This window comes from Mugil cephalus, chromosome 15 (assembly GCF_022458985.1).
Source record: "Mugil cephalus isolate CIBA_MC_2020 chromosome 15, CIBA_Mcephalus_1.1, whole genome shotgun sequence".
NCBI lineage: Eukaryota > Metazoa > Chordata > Actinopteri > Mugiliformes > Mugilidae > Mugil > Mugil cephalus.
This window is the reverse complement of record NC_061784.1, coordinates 23,901,094-23,922,883: the sequence shown is the minus strand read 5'-3', so window position 1 is coordinate 23,922,883 and position 21,790 is coordinate 23,901,094. Positions and strand designations below refer to the sequence as shown.

Genomic DNA, 21,790 nt, shown 5'->3' with positions numbered 1-21,790 from the left:
GCTACAAAAGAAGAAGGAAGGTGAGATTTCTTAATTGTTTTTTCTTGCTTCCGGCTCTTGGGTGTAATCTGATCCTCACAGGCATCGATACATCACGGCTGACAGTCAACACCCACCCAACAATCACGGCGTGACAGCGCGGCGCACGCCGAGCGACAGCCGTGTCCTCGGGCTGATCCCGCACTTTCATTTTCATTTGACGGGGAGATTCACCGGCGGGCGGATCGAGTGAGTCTCTCCTCTCTGGAAGCGTCGTACACACTGAATACGACAAACAGTCGCTTCTGAAGGACGACGCACAACAACAAAATGTGTGTGAAGTTTACACTGAGATCTGCAGGGATGAAACACTGGTTCAGGAACGAGTCGATCAATAATAAAGATAAATGTGATTCTTGTATCAGGTCAGATATTAGAGCTGGAACATGCGTTAATGCTGATGATGATGTTTTTTCCTGATCTGATCCTTAATCTCCTGAAGTCTGAGTCGACTGGATTCAGGCCAGTGAATGTTTCTTCCAGTCAGAGTTAATCTGGAGAGAGAGGAGGTCGAACTCTCTGGAACATTTGTCTCCAGGAAACTTTTCTCTTCTTTTTAAACGTTGCAGTGTTTAAAAGTTTGTGGTTGTTTGGCTGCAGCCTTTGACCTGGACTCCATGGATTCTGCTTTTATTGTTGGTGTTGGTATTGAATGACGATCACCTACAAATATCCACACTGAGATAGTTCTTGCACACAGACATGTTTTCATCTTCTTCTTCTCTTTTTCTGAGATTTTTTGGCACATTTGACACCAACTAAAGAAAAGAGGAAGCAGACGTTTTGACTCTACAGTGTGTTGGTTGTGGTTCATGTTGGACCTTCAGCTCCTTCAGCAGCATCCTTCAGTCTCAGACCTGTTTTGTTGTTTTTACACAGATTCTTCTTTTTTGCACAATAATCTGCTTTTTGTCACGGTCTATCTACACTAACTACCTCACTGTCTTAGCAATCTTAGCAATCTTTTTAAATTTTTCTCAACAACAGGTGTCAAGGTTCCACGTCTGTCCGTGCCATGTTGTGTTTCCTGTTTTATTTTGTTAAGTTGCTGGGTTTCCTGTCTCTTGATTGTTTATTGGTCTCACCTGTGTTGATTGTCCTCATGTGTCTCACCTGTGTCTTGTCATCCCTCAGTCCTCATGTGTATATATAGCCCTGCCTTTCAATTTGTTCCTTGTTGCGTCGTTAATGTTAGTCTAACTTCTCCACGCTATTTTCAATGTTTCTTCGTCCTTGTTCCACGTCTTGTTACCACATTTCAAGTAATGTTCCTTTAAATGTCCATTCTTTTACAAATAATATCTATGGGGGAAAAAATTGTTTCCGCCCGGTCTCGAACCGGGGACCTTTCGCGTGTTAGGCGAACGTGATAACCACTACACTACGGAAACTGATGACATAACACGCCTGGTGGGCGTGGTTACAACTACGGTTTAACACTGAAATAAACATTTAGTACGACTATATTTTCTCACTTTAAAGCTACACTACAGATAAATATTTAACTAGAAGATATCACCACTGAACTTACAATCATTTTGTTGTATTAGAAATTTTCTGTGAATTTATATTTAAATATGCAAATTAAGCGTTATCTACTTAAATATGCACTAATTTACATTTGATTTCCAGAACAGAAATCTGAATAATGGATAAAGTGAGGTTCAAAATTCTTGTTTCATGTTGTTAACGTATTAGAGTTCCAGATATTTACAGAGGGAATGTTGGATATTTATTTATATCACTCCATTAATCACAAAATACTGTCAACAGTTTGACATGTTTTTAGGAGTAAAATATTCTATAAATCAGACTCTGAATGATATATGATAAATCCCCTCAGTAAATACCTGCAGAATGTAGTTAGGAATAAATGTTTTTAGGTTGGTTTGTGTCAGAGGTGCTGACGTGGAGGTTTCTGACTCAGAGCAGCAGAAAAACTCATTTTAAAGTTTTACATTGTAAAATCATTTATATTTTTATTAGAAACCACTATGAACCAAAACCAGATGGACTCAGATCCTTCTAAACATCATATCAACATATATAATATATATATAAAATATCAGATTACATTTTTATTTTTTGATCCATTTCTGATCGTCTCCTCCTTCGTCTCCTTTTACCAGAGACAGTTTACGTCCGGATGAACTCAGATGAGTCTGACTTCCCGTCTCCTCTCCTTCATCTGGCTTCACTGCATTTTTAAACGTCGCTCTCAGATAAACTCAGACTAGAAGCAGAATATCTGGTCACTTTAGAACCAATCACGTCGTCAGAAATCGACACCAACCAATGAGAGTTTAGCTTCAGATCAACCTTTCTACTTCCATGATTGGTCGATAAATATAAAGGATGTGACCATATTTGGACCTGACAGACTCCTGCAGGAGATAAAGAGCTTCACAACAGTTCCTCATAGACCAGGTAGAGACGAGGCGACAGCAGAAAGACGACTTCAGAGAATTTAGGAGGAAACTACAGGAACAACACAGACAAAATGCAGAGAGATGAACATATAAATCTGCATTTTGTTTTAAACTAGTTTGATAGAAGACATGTTAATGAAGCAAAAACAGCAAAAAATCTCAAAATTGATCAGTGTGTGTGTCTCATCTTAATAAATGATGTTGTTCTGCTTTTCCAGTAGATGTTTAACACGTGTGACTGAGCTGAATGTGCCGCTATGCAGATGATAGAGTTTTTTACCCATCTGACCTGAGGCTGTGATATTTGCTATAAGGTACGTTTTCATATCTGTTCCAAACTATTTCAGTCATTAATTTGTTCATATTCTTCCAGAGACCCAGCATAGACCATAAACGCCTTTTCCAGTTATATAAGGAACAACTGTTCCAGGACTCAAGAGATGATCTTTTTTTTCTTCTTCTTCTTCAAAAATTTTGCTCCATGTTAAACTGCAAGAACTACAAGAATACAGTCACCTCACGGGGGCTGTATTAAAAAGAAACAACAAAAAAAAAACATCCATTATTCATTCATTAGGAAAGAACTTTCCTTCTTCCACACAGCTGTAGGATGCATGCATGAAGGAGCACTTTAAAAAGTCTGTGAAGTATCCAGCGATTCTGTTAACCAGAACACTCCTTCAGTCAAACCAGATTCTCAAAGTGCTCTGCAGCCACAGCGAAGGAGCCGTCTCCTCAACCTGAGACGTCATGCGGTTTACATGAAAATCCACTTCCTGCCGGACTCTCGTTCCCTTCGTTGCTGACATACGCTCCAGAAATCTGCGCTCTCCGCCTCAGGAGCAGCACTTACACCAGATGACGGCCGATTCCTCCACGGCTTTGACTCTAATCGTTCCTGAGGGATTGATGCAGTGAGACGGCACAGATAACGCTAACGTGCAACAGGCTCCATGTGTCCGACGTCTGGAAGCAGCCTCGTAAAAAAAAAAAAAACGAGGAGGAATTAGGATAGAGCCGAATTCTGCATCGCTGCTTTTTCTAAATAATTCCATTGATTTTAAAACGAGTAACTTGAGCGTTTGTAATCGTGTCTGACAACTAAAAAAAGATGCTCGACCTCAACGTGTTTACGTTTCCAGACTGAACCGTGGCCGCGTGGAAAGGACGGATGCACCAGATTAACGCTCGGTTCAACGTCACCCGTTTCAAGGCGATGAAACATTTAAACTCTGCTTGTTCAAAAGACTATGCCGCCAAACTCCATTCTGAAAACGTTCATTTTTAAACTTCTCCAGAAGCAGCAAACAGTGCATACTTTATGAAACGCTGCCCGCCATTCATTTTTAATACTCACCGTCGGCTGGTAAACTCTGCACTTCAGTGACACTCAAACACGTTTCTGTTGATCGATTACTGCATCGTCCTGGTTTCCTCCTCATGTGATAATTGTTTTTGTGATAATTATTTCTTTTAACAAAAAATAAAACAAATACATTTTCTTATACAAACTGACACGTTCAGCGGATTAACCCGAGTGCACGGTGCGACACGACATCAATTCCCAAATCGTCCAGAGATCGTTAAGACTCTTTATGGGTAATTAGGCAGCTGACAGAAATTAACGGGGCCTGGAGACTTCAGATGCTTTAATTGTGCGTCTGTTTGAATGTTTTCAGCGCTGGAAGTGTGTAGCTGCTGTTTGTGTTTACCGTGCTGCATCTTTCAGGTACTTGCTGGAGCATGTGTGAGCGTTAAACGTCTTTTTCGGCTGCTGCTTTAATGTTTGATATGTGGGGAGTGGCGGCCGCTGCCTCATGTATTTTTAAAGGGGAAAAAGTTACCCAGGCGTTCGCTGTGCTTTGTTCTGCCTTTCAGCTGCTGCCCTACTTTAAACTTTGCTACAACAAGAGCGGCAGCTGCAGAGAATCACACCGGCTGTCGTCAAACAAGCCTTTCACGCCTCTGAAGTAACGGGAAGGCAGCTCGGTGCATCGTGAGTACAACTGCTCCACGAACCAGAGGAAGATCCGCACGTGAAGCCGTGACGTTCGTTATGTATCACAGTCATTTATCTCATGCAGCTTAAAAATGCACAAACTGGAATCTGATCAGTTCTATGTTTTAAGGGTGTTTTAAAAGCTACGTTCACATCATAAGACGAATCTGGTGTCAGTCCACATGTGGACGTGGTCTGAGACACATGTGACCTACAATACAATCAGTGTGTTTACATGCACATGAATTATTGCCTTAATCAGACTCTAACTGGAGACCTTACGTGCATGTAAACACGTTACTCCGACTAAAATCTGAGTTCACATTATCCCACACCCAGATAATGAGACTGAAATCGATTTTCTCCGCCATGTAAACGCCTTAATCGGACTTTAACTGGACATGATCCACAACCGCTGCGCTGGCTTCTGACTCAAAGACTCAAAACATCCAAGGAAGACGGTCACAGAAGAAGAAGAAGAAGGTAAATAGAGCTGGTAGAAGAACCACCTGAGGGATAGCGCCACCTATCTGCACCAGAAGTAGCGCATTCATTACATTTCTTGAATTGAGGCTATGTAAGTTTCATTTTTGAGGAAAATATTGTCCGTACAACTGATTTAATGCATCAACTACTCAGAAGAGCTAATAAACAAGACATTACAGGAGCTTCTACTGTTTACACACAGAGCGGCCATCTTGGAAACTCAACTTTTACGATTTCCAGTTGGAAATTCCAACTTCCGAAAAACAAAATAATAAAAATTTATAATAATTTTAAAAAAAGGGACCTAAAAGACTAAATAAGTGGAGAAATTGTTAAAAACAAAATAAAACAAAACAAAACAAACAAAAAAATCTTTTAGGTCCTTTTTTTATTTTTATATATTTCTTTCATTATTTTTATTTTTTTATTATTTAGTTTTTTAATATAAAAATAAAATAATATACGAAATAATAAAATTAAAAGCAAATAAACAACAAATGTTATTTTCTATATGTTTATATTATAAATATAATACAAAAAAATACAAAAAATAATAATTATGAAGATGAATTTTGACCATGAAGCAGGAAAAACGTCAAATGCACCAAATTAAAGTTTGGTTCATGTCACCATTTAAACTCTAAATGTACTAAATGTACAAAGTCTATGTCAAATCAACGTATTTGTGCAACTGTCGCCACCAACGTCGAGACATTTCAGCCATAAATAAATCAAAGACAATCAAACCTATGAATGAAAGACGCCTGCACATTACAACAAATAACTCAACACTTCAGGAGCTGGAGGAGGAAACATGCGAATGTTTGTGATACCGTAACGAAAGAAAGAAAAACGCTTTTACTTCCACCTGTTTACATGGTGATTGTGTGTTATCTCCTCCCTCAGTGGACGACTGTGTGTGTGCGCACATCGATTTATTGATTTATTCATGAGTGTTTTTCTAAAGCGTGTGTGTTCGTGTTTTTGTGATTAATGTGCACATGAAACATTAATCCCAACACGTGTACATACATTAATATTTGACTGTGTGTGTGTGTGTGTGTGTGATTGTAGCTTTACTGTGAATAACCCTGTGCCAGTTTTTGAGCATAAATTATTCACACACACATTCATGGGATTGTGTGATTGTGTAACTTCTATCGCTGCTGATTTTATCACTGAACACTGTGTGTTTGCTGCTCTGGTTTAGGAGTTTTCAGTCAGTGAGTTTAAACGATGCACAAACATGATGGAACAAACAATGGTTTGACTAATGAAACAGATTTGAGATTTTTTGCTATTTTACTTCATTAACGTTTCTTCTATTAAAACTGTGTCTGTGTTGTTCCTGTAGTTTCCTCCTAAATTCTCTAAAGTCGTCTTTCTGCTGTCGCCTCGTCTCTATCTGGTCTATGAGGAACTGTTGTGAAGCTCTTTATCTCCTGCACAAGTCTGTCAGCTCCAAATATGGTCACATCCTTTATATTTATCGACCAATCATGGAAGTAGAAAGGTTTGATCTGAAGCTAAACTCTCATTGGTTGGTGTCGATTTCTGACGACGTGATTGGTTCAAACGTGACCAGATATTCTGCCTCTAGTCTGAGTTTATCTGAGAGCGACATTTAAAATTGCTGTGAATTTTGATATAAGAAGAAAATTACAGCTCAAGTTAGTAAGAAAAGTCAAAGAAAAGCTCAAGAAAAAGTTCATCTGGACGTAAACTGTCTCTGGTAAAAGGAGACGAAGGTGGAGACGATCAGAAAATGGATCAAAAAACTAAAATTTAATCTGATATGTTGATATTATACATGTTGATATGATTATATGATGTGTTTTGAAGGATTTGAGTAGATCTGGTTTTGGTTCATAGTGGTTTCTAATAAAAATATAAATGATTTTACAATGTAAAACTTTAAAGCTGAGTTTTTCTGCTGCTCTGAGCCAGAAATCTCCACTTCAGCAGCTCTTACACAAACCAAACTTAAAACATTTATTCCCAACTACATTCTGCAGGTATTTACAGAGGAGATTTATCATATATCATTCAGAGCCTGATTTATAGAACATTTTACCCCTTATAACATGGTGAAAATTGATTTTTGGCAGTATTTTGTGATTAATGGAGTGATATACCTGCAAATACCTGGAAATCTAATATATTAACAACATGAAACAAGAATTTTGAACCTCACATTATCCATTATTCAGATTTATATTCTGGAAATGTATGCAAATTAGTGCATATTTAAATAGATAACTCTTCATTTGCATATTTAAATATAAATTCATAGAAAACCTGTAATACAGCAAAGTATTGTATTTATGTCGGTAATAAACTGGAGAAGTTTCATGGTGACATCGCGTTAGTTAAGAATTTAACCTGTAGCGTCTGGTCTTAATATAATGTGGTTTAGAGGAGGTCAAGGATAAATGGATGATGGCGCCATCATCCATTTATCCATTGACCTCCTTTAAAATGGTCGCGTCCAGTTATTCAAACGGCCCAAAGCTTCACAAAGTAGCAGCTAATTGCTACAATTAGAACATTTTCTTTCTCTGTCGCGTCCCCAGAGCTGATTCTAGAGTGTGATTACAAAAAAAACCTCTAATTTAACTTATTGTTCTGTTCTAGTGTTGCATAAAAGTACAGGTATAACCACCAGCTCCATCACCTTCCTCCTGCTCCACTGAGACAACAAGTCGCCCGGTGGCGGCGTCTCGACTCCTTTAATTTAAAGTTTGTCCTCCCACTGTCACAGGAAGTGCATCATGAAGCTCATCACATCCTAAAAGGGTTTTAATAGCCTGAAAGTCACTGGTCAGTGCGCTAATAAAACATTCTGCTGCTGCTGCTATGGCTCCTGTGAGTCCAATACGAATCTGGAATAATAAAGAAACGTTTCCCGGGGACGGGGAGGAACCGTGTTTGAACCGTCACAGACTGCTTACGGCTGCTGCTTACTCCACATACGTCTCACTGATTTACAGGCTTAATTATGCTCCTGATGACGCAGCAGCCGTGTTGTTAATAGATATGAAATAAAAATAAAAATAGCCTCACAAGTTAAACAGCAACTTTTAGCCGTCGACATTTCAAACATCTGATGTTTAACGATTAACACAACGTGGCTCAGTTCATGCTCTGAGAACATCTCGTACTCTCACCATGTTCAGAAACTCTACATTTCATGAGATCAAACTGTTCTTGTGTTTGTGATGTATATGAAAAGAGCAGCAAACCCACACTGTAAAAATAAAAACTAAACCCTTCGATGTTTAGATTAGGAGCCTCTTAGAGAGACTTCTACCATCTGTGAAAGGTTCATCATGAACCCAGCGAAGCATCTGCAGCAGAACGACTGTGAACGTGTCTCAGTTTGTCCAAGTAGCGTTAGCGTTAGCACCAGCTGATCCGGTAGTGACAGGCAGCAGAACCAACCCATAAAGATGGAAGACGCTAAACAGCACGTTGGTCCTCTCCATGGGACATTTGAGGACAAAGAAACCAAGAGGGACCAGTGGAGACACATAAAGTATCATCACAGTTTTCTTTCCAGCTTCAAACAGCACATGAACCAAGCCAAGCATACGTTAGCCGGGGATTCTGCTAGCACTTGGGCTAACGCGGCTAACAGCTGGAGACAAACCAAGACAAACCAAGACAAACCAAGACAAAGACAAGCTGCCAATGCTGCTGCTAATATGTGTCCACTCCTGCAGCCACTGTTCACTGGGAGACACTGTTCTCAATAAGAAGCGTCAGCTCTCCTCTGGTTGGACAATGTCCACAAGTTAGTTTGTCTCCGTAGCAACAGGGACACGTTAACCCTGAGAATGTATGTTAAATGCTTAATATTTCATTTTGTACCCGTTTTCTAATCATTACCAGTCAAACATGTTGCACCAACCATTTTTATAATTTAATGCAAATCCAAACTGGACGTTTCAAAATCTTATGCACAAATTTAACAAAGTTATTTCCAACTATTTACATTAAAATGCTGGAAATGCAATTATTTTGTCCAACTACTTAGGACCATGTCCAAAACTATCAGGTGTCCAATCAGTTAAAATGTCTAAATGTCCCTAATCTGTCTTCTGTCTCACTCCCACGACTTTTCTCTCCTCCTTAAAAACCATTGACACAACATTTCCTGATTGGTTGACGCGATGGATTTGTCAAACAACAGGAAAGAGTCTGTCATGTTTGTCTTCTCTTCTTCTCTCTCCTCTTGTTTTCACTATTTGTTCATGCACCAAAAATATAGCAACACTATTTAAAATCTGGTTTATATTTTGAAGTTTTCTACAAAAGCTGAGACTCAACAAGAAGCTTCTTGATGCTACGTCATGTTAAATTGTGATTAATGGTAAATGTGGTTAATAAACACGTTAAGTGCAGATATATTCCCATCTTTTAAAAATTTAAATCAAAAAATTGATTAAAAATTAAAGAAATTTAATCGCGATTAATCGAAAATTAATCCACAGCAACCTTGCGATTAATCTGATTAAAAATTAATAATCGTTTGACGGCACCAGTTAAAATACGTTGCGGTTTAATTGGGAACAGACTGATTTTACAGAACCTTTAACTCGGGCTAAAATGCTGTGGAGGTAATTCAACAAACACGTCGTCCTCCAGAGTTTTACTGCAGCTCTGAGGGTTCAAACAAAGCCTCCCACCTCCTCCTCGTCATCTTGACAGGCCGGTTTACCTGTCACCTGAGCGCGGGGGTCTCAGCAGGTGAAGCGAACCAATTACAGCTGTTACAGGCAGAATGTGAAGCGGACGCAGCCATAAATGGGAGCAAAAGTCTTTTAGAAGCAAAATGTTTCTGCTGATTTCAGCATCTCCCGCTCTGAGCACAACAAATTGTGTATTCCCCCTCCTCCCGGAGCCGGTTTCCCTGACACGTACTGTTTCTGTGTAGAGATGTGTGTGCACTGTTTACGAAATCCAATAATCTCATCGCCTGCATTTTCTGTTCTCACACTTTCACAGCCGAGAATGTGCACAAGTGTTTTGTTGTGTTTCTCAAAAACTCTTTGACGTGCAACAGGAAGCGACGCCGTGTTAAATAAACACGATTAACTTGGAGTTAGTCGACAGAAAGAGAAAAGAGGCCCGAGGCGAAGTGTTTGGGTTGTGTCAGATTTCATCTTTATTTCCCAGAATCTGGGTTTTAACTCGTGTCCCAATTACCCAGCAGACGGAAAACAAATGAGCAATTTTAAGAAACGTTAAATGTTTTTACGAGGAAAACATCTGATTCGACTAACGTCTCCGCTCGTCAGGTTCCACATTCTCCACTCGCTCACGTGTCCGTTAAGATCTTCATTCTTTCAAGTAGAATTCATTTAGAGTCTCAGCTCAAAACACAACAGGAACAAAATAATGAGGAGGAGATGAATGAGATGAAGATGAAGAGGAGTAGAACGTGAATGAGAAGAAGAAGAGGAAGAAGGAGGAGGAGGAGGAGCTGAAGATGACTCCAGTGCTGAATATCTGGAGTAGAAGAAGAACCAAGATGTCTCCTCGTCTCCATCGTCATAAAAGACTCTGCGAAGTCCTTCGTGTCCGTTAATATCAGTCGCAGTGTGTCACCATGTGGGGGCGCCAGCGAGTCAACACACCCGATGTAAGACAACACTCCCGATTTATTTGTGTTTGAAGTGTGAAGAAGAATTAGAGTGAGCGTCTGGTGGAAACTCTTCACTCCACATCTCTGACATTTCCAGGTCACTGGGAGGCAGTGAGGGTGAAAAAGGAGGAGGAGGAGTAACAGAAATGAAGCTTCATGAAGTCTTCACGTCTGAACTATTTCACACCGAAGAGAGAAGATTCAGCGACGTCACGATTTAATTTCAAATTTATCGTTCTAATCTATTTCCCACCAGGTTAATCTCATTAGTCTCTGTAAACTCGTTAGTGTCTTTAACCTCGTTAGTCTCGTTAATCTCGTCTTGTTGGTGTCTCCTCCTCCTCAGTCTTCCTCATTCTGCTCCTTCTCCTCTTTCACCTTCATTTCCCCCACTTTTTTACCAATGTTTCTCCTCCTTCTCCCTCTTCTTCCTCCTTCTTCTTCCTTCTGAATCTCATCTTCATCTTCCTCCACCAACACGGAGGCAGAAAAACAACGAGATGTTGAAACAAGATGAACAAAGTCCAAATGAAGAAGTTGAAACGAAGGCAGCAGGACGTCTACTTTCATTTAGCTTCATGTCAGAACATCACTAACTACGATACTGAAAGAAGTAGTTTGAGGAACATCAGGGAGCTTCATTTAAAAGCTCAACAGTTACATGTGTGTGAGAGGCTTCGTTTTATCAACCTACAGGAACTCGCATATGAAATGAAACGTTTTGTTCATCACAAACACATGTTTCCAGCCTCAGGCAGGAACTCAGGACCTGAACCATGAAGATACAAACACCAGCAAACATCAGCTCACTGACTTCAGAGCAACAACTTTAAACCAACACCGTTCACTTCTTTACACCAACAATAATAATAATAATAATAATAATAATAATAACTTCCAGGAGCCTGGAGGATTAATCACCCACTCATTTCTGAATAAACACAAGAGACATTTACATCACAACAGACTTTTACTACAAGATTCATTCACTTTATTTCATTTATACACATTTATGACATGAAGAATGTCTCAACATCCATTTATCCATCATCCATCCATCCATCCATCCATCCATCCATCCATCCACCCAATGTTTTATCATCATCCATCCATCCATCCATCCATCCATCCATCCATCCATCCATCCATCCACCCAATGTTTTATCATCATCCATCCATCCATCCATCCATCCATCCAATGTTTTATCATCCATCCATCCATCCAATGTTTTATCATCCATCCATCCATCCATCCATCCAATGTTTTATCCATCCATCCATCTATCCTTTCATCCATCCATCCGTCCATCCATCCATCCATCCATCCATCTAACCTGCATTTCATCCATCCATCCATCCAACCAACCAATGTTTTATCATCCATCCATCCATCCATCCATCCATCCATCCATCCATCCAATGTTTTATCATCCATCCATCCATCCATCCATCCATCCATCCATCCATCCATCCAATGTTTTATCATCCATCCATCCATCCCTTCATCCATCCATCCATCCATCCATCCATCCAATGTTTTATCCATCCATCCATCCATCCATCCATCCATCCATCCATCCATCCATCCATCCATCCAATGTTTTATCCATCCATCCATCCATCCATCCATCCATCCATCCATCCATCCATCCATCCATCCATCCAATGTTTTATCCATCCATCCATCCCTTCATCCATCCATCCATCCAACCTGCATTTCATCCATCCATCCATCCCTCATCCATCCATCCATCCATCCATCCATCCATCCATCCATCATCCATCCTGTCATTTGCACTCCTCTTTTTTTCCATCATCATGCATCACCTCTTTCTCTCCTAAGACGTTGCTCTTTGATTAAATATAATAGAAGAAGAAAAAAAAAAAAAACGATCGCAGACGTTACATCAAATCACATCATTACAGCAAATTACCCACAAATCCCTGCTCATTTCTGTCCCGCTGTGTCCAATCTGTCTGTCTGGCTCCAACGCTCCACTGGGCAGCGCTGTTCGGCCTGACTGGTTCCTGGACCCTCCTCCTCCCATAACTGGGCCAGAATAAAAAAAGGGGAACAGATCTACGGGCGACAGGAACCAACGACTAAATCTAAATCCCTGCTAAGAGTCGCGTTAAGTACGGCCGGAGGGAGGCCGCAAAAAACCACATCTGAAGAATCCAACTAGGTCACATGTTACATGTCCTGAGTTTCTCTTAGTCCTCAAACGATATATTGATGAAAAACAACTTTTATGGCGCCTGAAACGTCCTAGAATATAAACTGCACCACAACATGAAGCTTAATGTGGGTCTGTCTGTGTTTCTATTAGTCTATGATTCCTGTGGTATAAACACAAAAACAACACAAACCACCACTGAGCTGGTAAATTCACAGGAAACAAGTCTAAATATATATTGTTTGGGAGGAAACGTTTTTAAGGACAAAACTGAACAAATGTTTGGCTTCAGGTTGAATTAGGTTTAAAGAAAGTAGAGAGACACTCCCCATAAAACAACATCTGATTTGTGTTAACGTGCCACCAAGTCTGGTAGTGTCACATGACACGATAAGACTCGGTCTGGGGTGGATGGAGGGGTCAACCAAACACCACACATACAGCGAGTCTCTCTTTTATAACAACCCAGAGATGAAAATAGTTTTTCTTCTATTTGAAAAGAAAACACCCAGATAAACGTCCGGGAACAGTTTGAGTCACATGTCAATCAGCTGGACCAGTTATTTTTATGTGTCATGTGATGTTGTTTTTGTTATATTATTATTTATTATAGCACCAAACCTTTAATATAACATACGTGTGAGGAAACAGGTTTTCTACATGTTAAACTTCCTTACACCCAAACATAACTGTGGCTCCTGACATGAACTTTATCAAAACCACTGACTTACATGTGAATATTTTCCTATTAATCTTATTTAATTATTCCTGTTCTTTTATTCTTTGCAGTTCATGGCTTATTATCTGTCTCTCGGCTGCTTCTGTGACTTTGCATTAACTTTGCTTTTATCCAGATTCAAAGAAATCTGCCTCATAAATAAAAAAGTAAAACATCTGCACAACGAGATAAATAATGAGTTCAACCGACAAAAACAGCAGATAAAGAAAATGCTACAAAAAATAACAAATATTAAACAAAAAATACATTAATGAATTAATTAATTTAAAAAAAAAACTCCAGCAAGAGGATAAACTGCACCAATTTAATTATTTCTCTTCATCCTGAATGTTTCTCCATCTTTGTATTTGTGTGTTATTTTTTTTTTTTACTGCAGATATTCCAGAAACTCCCTTAGATGACACATGATGATGTTTTGTATTTGTTTTTAAACCTGTTTCTTTCACCACTTCTTTCATTCTTCAGTGTTTTTGTGTCCTAGCGGTTCATGTTTATCTGCTGCACAAACAAACCGTCCCTGTTAACGTTTCCATAGATATTTTTTGAAGCCTTGATGGAGGAAGGAGGAGAGGCCATGGATGTGGTGGCAGATGTTCTTAGAAAAGACATTTTCAGGGTGGACTTTGAAGGAAAAGCTGGATATTGTGAGGAAAGGTCGTCCAACGCCTTCGGTGACGGACTCAGAATACAAATATAAATAGTTTCTTAAGTTCTGGTGGATAAAATTTATTTTATATTTACATCTTTTATGTATATTTTTGCCATTTTATTGGGTCGACACTGAAGCTTCTGCTGTTTCTGGTGGATAAAACAACATTTCTACCTGAGAATCTACGATGCAACGTCCAGGTTTATTGTGTGTCCGTATGACGCTGATGTTTTTCTGTAGCTGCGGCGTCATGACAATCGGATTAATTTGTGTTTTGAATTAGGTTGGAGGTTATTAAAGATGGAAAATGCACCGTCCTCCACTGCTACGGCCACGACCAGTATACATTCTGGTTGTGATATACATTTTTAATATATGTTTTATTTAAGTGTTGTTGGGCTAAAGTTGTTGCTGGTGTTCATTTTTTAAAAATATTACTTTTTATATTGAAGATGTGTGTGAAATTTGCACAATAAAAGTCAAAAGCATCATTTTCTGGGGCCATAAAAACCTGTTTTACTACTAGTGTGGAATTTTTTGACAATATTTACTCAGTCGTGCAGTAAATTCTCTCTCAACCAGTAGAAAATGTTGTGAACACCTGATTATGCATGAAAAACTAAAACACACTGTGATACCGTTTTTGAGAAAAGTAGCATGATTTATCTTTTTGGTCCAAACCAAATCAAATGTCCCCACAGAGTTTTTATTATTCCACAAGGTTTAAGGCCCCAAAATGTAATGAAAACCAGACTGAACACACACACTCTGCTCCATCTCTGTCCGTGGCCTCAGGTTATGAGTTTACATCTTCTGGATTAATGACGAGGGTCCAGATGGACTCTGGACAGCTCTTCCTCTCTTGTTTTTTCCTCCGACTTCTTCCCTTCCTTTTCCCCCGAGGCCACATGTGTTCTGCAGTTATTCCAGCCATCAGCTTTTGTCTTACGAACTCCCGCGTCCTCGTCCTCGTCCTCGTCCTTCGCCGCCCGCGGCCACACAGCTGTGGATTAAGGAGCGCGACGACATCCGACCTCCAGTCACTGATCATCACCGGGAAAACAACCAGCGCAGAACAAAAAAAAAAGAAATAAATAAAAAGGAGGCAAAGGTCTGAAGCCGTCTCAGCAAAATAATGCAGCGCACAGAGAGTAGAGTGAACAGTATATTATGTTCTGGCCTCATTTAGACAAAAGACGAGGCTGATGGATTGAGACTCTTTGGTGAAAGCAAACAGCTGGAAGGAGTCGGTCGGTCAGACGTTCAAATCCACAAATATTTCCACGACAAGGTGAAAATTATGAAAATGTTTCCTCTGCTGATTCCAGTGTTAAGCGGTAAAAACACAAGTCACCACTAGATGGCGGCGCCGCCTTCCAGTGGTTCCATAACGGTTCCATTTAGCTCGGAGGTCGGACTTTGGCGACGTCACATCTGAGTTATCAGCGATCCAGTCACAGAAGTCTGAAAACAAGATGGCCGCCTCCATGACAGCTCCTACCTCGTCCCAATAAAACTTGGTGGAAACTTGTTCAGTAAATTTTTTGGGTGCAAAGTGAAATTAAAATTTTTAAAAGAATTGTTGATATTAGATAATGTTATTGCTATAATGTTAAACAGAATTTAGGCTGTTTAAGTTCCAGAAATTGTAAATGGAGCAGAGGCAGAAATTTATATTACGTTTTAATTGTAAAATTTGAATGTAGGCAAGATATACTGTTAATCCCAGTTTGCTACGATGGTGTTTGTCTCTGTTTTGGTTTTACCAGGCGATTGTTTTTAGCCGTTGTTAGCGCGACATGAGCTTTTAGTTCCCATACGACACATGAAAAACAGCATTTCAACATATGTATGTGGGAAAATACTGTCTGTACGACTGATTTAATGCAACAACAACAGCTTCTAAACACGGGGCGGCCATCTTGGAAACTCAACTCGGGGGTAGTGAGGATTCTACGGCTTTTTGAGAAGAAAATCCGACTTTAGGGGCGTTCCAGTTGAAAATTCCAACTCAGAATTCGGATAATCCTACTTCTAAATGCAAAATACAACACACCATAGGTTTTCTCCATCAGCATGAAGAACCGTGGGCCACTAGGTGGCGATAACGTCCCATAACACTGGTTGCCAGACGCCGTTAAACACCAAAAAGAGGAAGAGAAGTCAAGAAACCATGGCAACAAAAAACCCTGTGAACAGAAAACTGCAGCGGGAAAATCACATCTTTCTGGTGAAATTTGAAGCAGATTATCTGTTCACTAAATTTGTGCCTCGTTTACCTGGAGTCGCTTCGTAGCTGACCTGAATTCTAAAGCACACAAACAAGAACTTTTCTTTTTTTTAACAACATAACATCTTATGCTGTTGTGAGTGAACTTGCAAAAGCAAAAGAACACGTGTCAGATGATGAAATTGTGATGCTAACCGCTAATCCGCTTAAAAGCTTTGATATGTTTTCCTGTTGTTGTCTTTATACATGTATTTGAGCATGAAATATACTGAGATATTATTCGGTTGGTTCAATAAAAAGACATATACACACATATCTTGGTATTAGGACGTAGCCAAAGTAAATTAAATGCTGCTGATGAAGATGTTGGAGCTCATTCATGGTCTTGGTCTCTTTTGAAAGACAAGTTTTTTATCACAAAAGTCAGAAAGAAAGGAGAAAATGACATGTTGCATCATGCAGCATTTACTCAAACACTGATGGAGGGTTTAAGAAGCATTTTTGTCATGTGTTGTCATATTATCCTCCATCATTTAAGTTCCCTGATCTAGTATGAATAAAGTGGAGACAGATGAGCATTAATTAGCTTTATAGCTCCTTATAGCTTCCTAGCCTTTAGGCTAATAATAGCTTTTCCTAGCTTACTAACCTCCCAACTAGAAGTAGCTCTTGAACCATACACACAAACTACTGCCACCTGCTGGTATGAATAGTTATCAAAGGGTTGAATGCATGAGCAGGGTCTACAGCATCTTGGTGTTTATGTTAATCTAAGTAGCATTAGCTTTAGCCCAACATGTCAAAATGTACCTTTGATTAAAAGAAAACTGCAGATGATTTGCAGCAGCAGGTCATTGGTTTGAGTCTCTGTGGTGTGTTCGCGTGCAACTTTTTTGATCCAGACAAACGAGACCTGAGGCTACGTCAGCGTTAGCGTCATTAGCAGCAACTCTTTGAAGGTTGAATGCAAAAAACGAAACACGGAAAAAGTCAGTAGTGACTCTCGTGCATTTACGTGTATGTGGAGACAAACAACTAATTATATTTGCGTGGATAAGAGCAGGAGACGAATTGTTAAAATAATTTTGCAACATCCGTTTGTCTATGTGTCCAAATAAAAGTTCAGCTCTGTCAGTCTCTCTCGTCCCCTGAGGACGGGAGATTAGCGGTGTCTCCGTCTTCCCGGCAGTCAGACTGAATCTACTGATTAGTCTTCAGCTAACGTGTGGACGACAGGATCCACCGGCTCACGTCCGTCTGGATCAGGGTCCACGGTTAATTTATGCTGTTGCTTCTGGCAGATTTACAACCGACGCTGGAGGAGACGAAAGCAAAAAAACACAAACTTCCAGGAACAAGAGGTGGAAGAAGATGCTTTTTGTGTAATAACAGAAAGAACTCTCGTTGTGTCTCTTTGTCATCGTCGGTTATTTTTGTACAGAATCAAAAAAAGAACAAAAATAAAAACGTAAATCTGCATCTGGCAGCAAAACATATAAAGAGACTGTGCACAGTTTATTCAGATGTTCGTCCGTACGGTTTAATGATGCCCCACTACTTCCTCTTTAGGGCAGATTTTGTAAATATATTTGTATTTTTTTAAGGGGTTATCAAATGAATCATACACATGGACAAAGGATTAGTGTTAATGTTTGGTGCAATAAATACAAATCTAAGTTAGAAATAAGAACAAAAACGATATATATTATAAAAATTATTGTTTTAGGTTTGGATTTTATGGAAGAGGTAAATTTCCTCTGATTTAATAACCTAATAAAATGGGTGATCTGTATTTTAAGGTGATCTCAAGAAAACAGAGGCAATAAACTCGTTATCAGTGCATGAATACATGGCTGCTTAGGATCTCTGTGAAAACATGAATATGTATATCGGCATGATTTCTTTTCGCGTCTTTTCTTACCAGAAAATTTGATGGGTTTTACAAATGTCTGTATCTCCAAACCTCCTCATTTAACCTTACAGGTTTTTTATTGATCCAAAACAACCAATTAGAAAAAACTGAGAAGCAGCTGGAAACACTATGAAGACAGTTAGACCGGACAATCCTGCTGCCTTTTGAATTCAAGGTAAATTTAACCAAATAATAACACAGAAAAGAGGGAAAATTAAAATTAAACTATTTATTCTTACACCAGCCCCAATAGAAGGTATGTTCTGAATTTTTGTGATCATTCCTCGTCGTCCTTTTAACGCTACAGTATCGTATGGCTAATGTTACTACTCAGTAAAGCTCTTAGCATTAGCATCTTTTATTTAGCTACATTAATCATAACTGAAATGAACTGAAACTAAGGTTAATCCACGTTTCCAAATCCACACTAGTTCGTATGGATCATTGTTAAGTAATTTTATCTGATAATCCACATTTTTCCTGGTCTCTGTGTTTTTACTGATAGATGTTTTTGCCCCTCAGGGGGCGTGGCCTCAGGCAGTAGTGACGTCAATGCACACCCTCTATTGACCATGTAGGAAAAAATTAACACAACTGCTAGATAATATATTTTAAGACAAATCAAAATTAATTTAGAGATAGAGATGAAGGTGTGGGAAGAAAGAAAAATATCTAATGGGGCAAAAAGGACACAATTTTTACAAAACTGTAAAAGCAAAAAAAGACGACTTTGGCTCCTACAAACACCAAATGGACCAATCACAGCTTGGTTTACACTAGTTTACAGTGGACCAAAAGTTTACAGATTTGAGGGCATGTTTACGTTTTCTGTCCTGTTTTTGGTCTCGTTGCGGATGTTTCCTGCAGATAAAACCATCTCAGCCTCTTGTTCGAGGTACAGTCACTAATCAAACCCAGCGGACATGAGAGCGAAGAGTTTCACAAACTGTTCCTGCAGATTCATATAAAGGCGCCTCTGTGCGAGTTAAATGTGTCCTTCCATGGGGGGAATCTTTCAACTTTCCAACACACTATATTCCCCCGGCTCTGCCTGTCTGCTCCCCGGTGTACGTTGTGGTGTGTTTTTGTTCCCTGAGCACATTTGCTTTCTGCATCATTCAACACCCTCCAACCATCTGCCACACACACAGAAACCAACCGGTGAATATAACGCTGATGCCTTTTACTCCGGATTTCAATACAATACAAACAGACCGCTGATAAAAATCATTTAGTGAACTGCATCGTCCAAAAACCTCTCAGCTGGGAAACACTGATGCAAAGAAACCCAATGTCACGGGCGTCAAACATACGGAGCCCGAGGGTCTAAAAGTGACATTAACTGCAAGTTTTTTCATAAAAGTAACTGCTTTTCCAACGGTTCGCACAGTTTTACTGAGAGTTGTGGACGTATCACAACACTGAGACGTAGAACTGAACACAAATCGCACTCCAGTTGTTCATGAAATGTTTTGTAAAAGTGCAAACACGTCCACAATGTTCTTCTTTGCACTAAAACAAAGGGAAACGTTTGAGTTGTTTCACATTAGGCTGAACCCTGAACTAAACTCAGATCTAAACTCACACCAAGATGAGTTAAAGTAAAATCTGAGTCAGGTTGTTTCTAGATGAACTGGATGGAGAAAACTTGATGTGGCCCAGAACCTGTGAGCTGTTGTTTTGTTAATCGATGAAGCTTTGCTAGTTTTTCCTCCTCTGAGCATCATGATGTTGTTGGACCTCGGCTCTAACAGCAGCAGCAGCAGATGAAAGACCTTTTTTCCCTCGTCTTGCCCTGAAGCCCGACTTCAACAACGACAACAGAGTCGATGGACTTAGATCACAAACGGAAAACACGTCAGCCAGCTAGCTGCAGATAACCACCGTAACTAGCAGCCCGAGGACAACGAAACGCAGATTTAATGAGTTGGACCGTGGGATGGAAAACACTCGACTCAGCTGTCTTTTTCTTTTTTCTCTGCGATGATCATCCGGCCGGGGACGCTCAGACGGACTCCTGACCTCCTTACAGGCTGCTCGCCACGCTGGTGATGGAGGAAACGAGGCTTCTTCTAGCTCTTTCATGTCATCATGGATATCAGGAAGCCCTTTGCTCAGCAGGCCGGCATTGAGTCGGTCTCCTGTGATTTATCTGCAAAGGTTGACCGGAGCCAATCTGCCGTGACTGTTTGTCTGCAGCGCTGCAGTGTCCCTAAAAAAATACTTTAAAATACTCATGCTCTCGGTTTCATGCCACTTCCTTGCACTGGCCAAACTGACACTATTTTCCCACCATCTTTTGAGTTTGGGCCCTGAGTCTGATCAGTACGGTCCGAGGGCGGAGCCACGATATTGATGCTCCGCCCACACTCCCTCCAGACTCACGATGCCCTGCCCACACTTCCTCCAGAGTCATTGGTGTTTTCATTTAATTATTCCTTCGCTGTAACAAGGAAATGTCGGATTATACACTGTACTTCTTTGTTACTGACGGTTTTATCAACATTATAATAACATGCGTGTATATTAGTTTTGTAGTTTGGCACAAGTCCCACCCACTAACATGGAGAGGGTGGAGCTAATGACCTATACTACAGCCTCCAGCCACCAGGGGGAGCACAACTTGCTTTGGCTTCACTTTTGACAAGCTGTTCTATCTCCATGTAGCTTTACAACCATGTCTTTGATATACTAACCAGGTCTGTTCTGCTAATAGCAGTAGCTAGCTATTTATAACATCTAACATAACATCTTCTTCTTCTTCTGTTGTCATATTTCCAGCAGATGCAAAGTTAGTATGCGTTTTTAAAGATAAGATAAAAAATCTTTCAATTTCAATACCTGAACATTGCTGAGCAAAAACAGGATTGCAAACAATGAAATCCCAATGTCTTCAAACACGTGATTAGTGACGTTGTAGCTCATTACCACTGATAGAATTTGTTGAATCTTTTTTAACTCACATGGAGATAGAGGCTGCAGGGAAAATCTCACCATCACCTGCATGTGGAGCTCGTGGGATTTCAGTATTTAACCCCTAAAGGTTCTATTTGACTTTACTGTAGACAGAATTATCTAAACATTATTCAGGAATTAATGAAGGGAAACATGTGCTGCACTGGTTGATCCCTGCACTTTTTATTTTTTTATTTTTTAACTCTCCAATTTAAAACTGCTCTGGGAAATGACAACACTTTGAATGAAGGCAGCCAGATTTCTGGCCCCAAAGATAAAACAAGAAGCGCAACCAACTTTAAAAACATTTTAAAGTGTGTAAGTATAAGTTTAGTATTTTAAAATAAGTGTAAAAGGTAATTTTAATAAATAACACCAACATTTTTTTTTAAATCAGCCTCCCAAATGAAGTTCACCTAGTGAGCTAGCTCGCTGAAGTACCTAGCTTGTGGCTACTTTTAGCTAGCTAGGTCCTGTAAAGAGATAGACTCTAAGCTAGCTGCTAATGTTAGCTCGCTGCTATGACGC

General features: G+C 39.8%; 1 non-coding gene across 1 annotated transcript; it reads right to left on the bottom strand.

The window, feature by feature from the left end:
* Positions 1-1,357: 1,357 nt before the first annotated feature.
* On the bottom strand, positions 1,358-1,430 carry trnav-aac. The gene has a single exon. It is a non-coding gene; the product is annotated as a tRNA-Val (tRNA).
* Between the last annotated feature and the right edge of the window lie 20,360 nt (positions 1,431-21,790).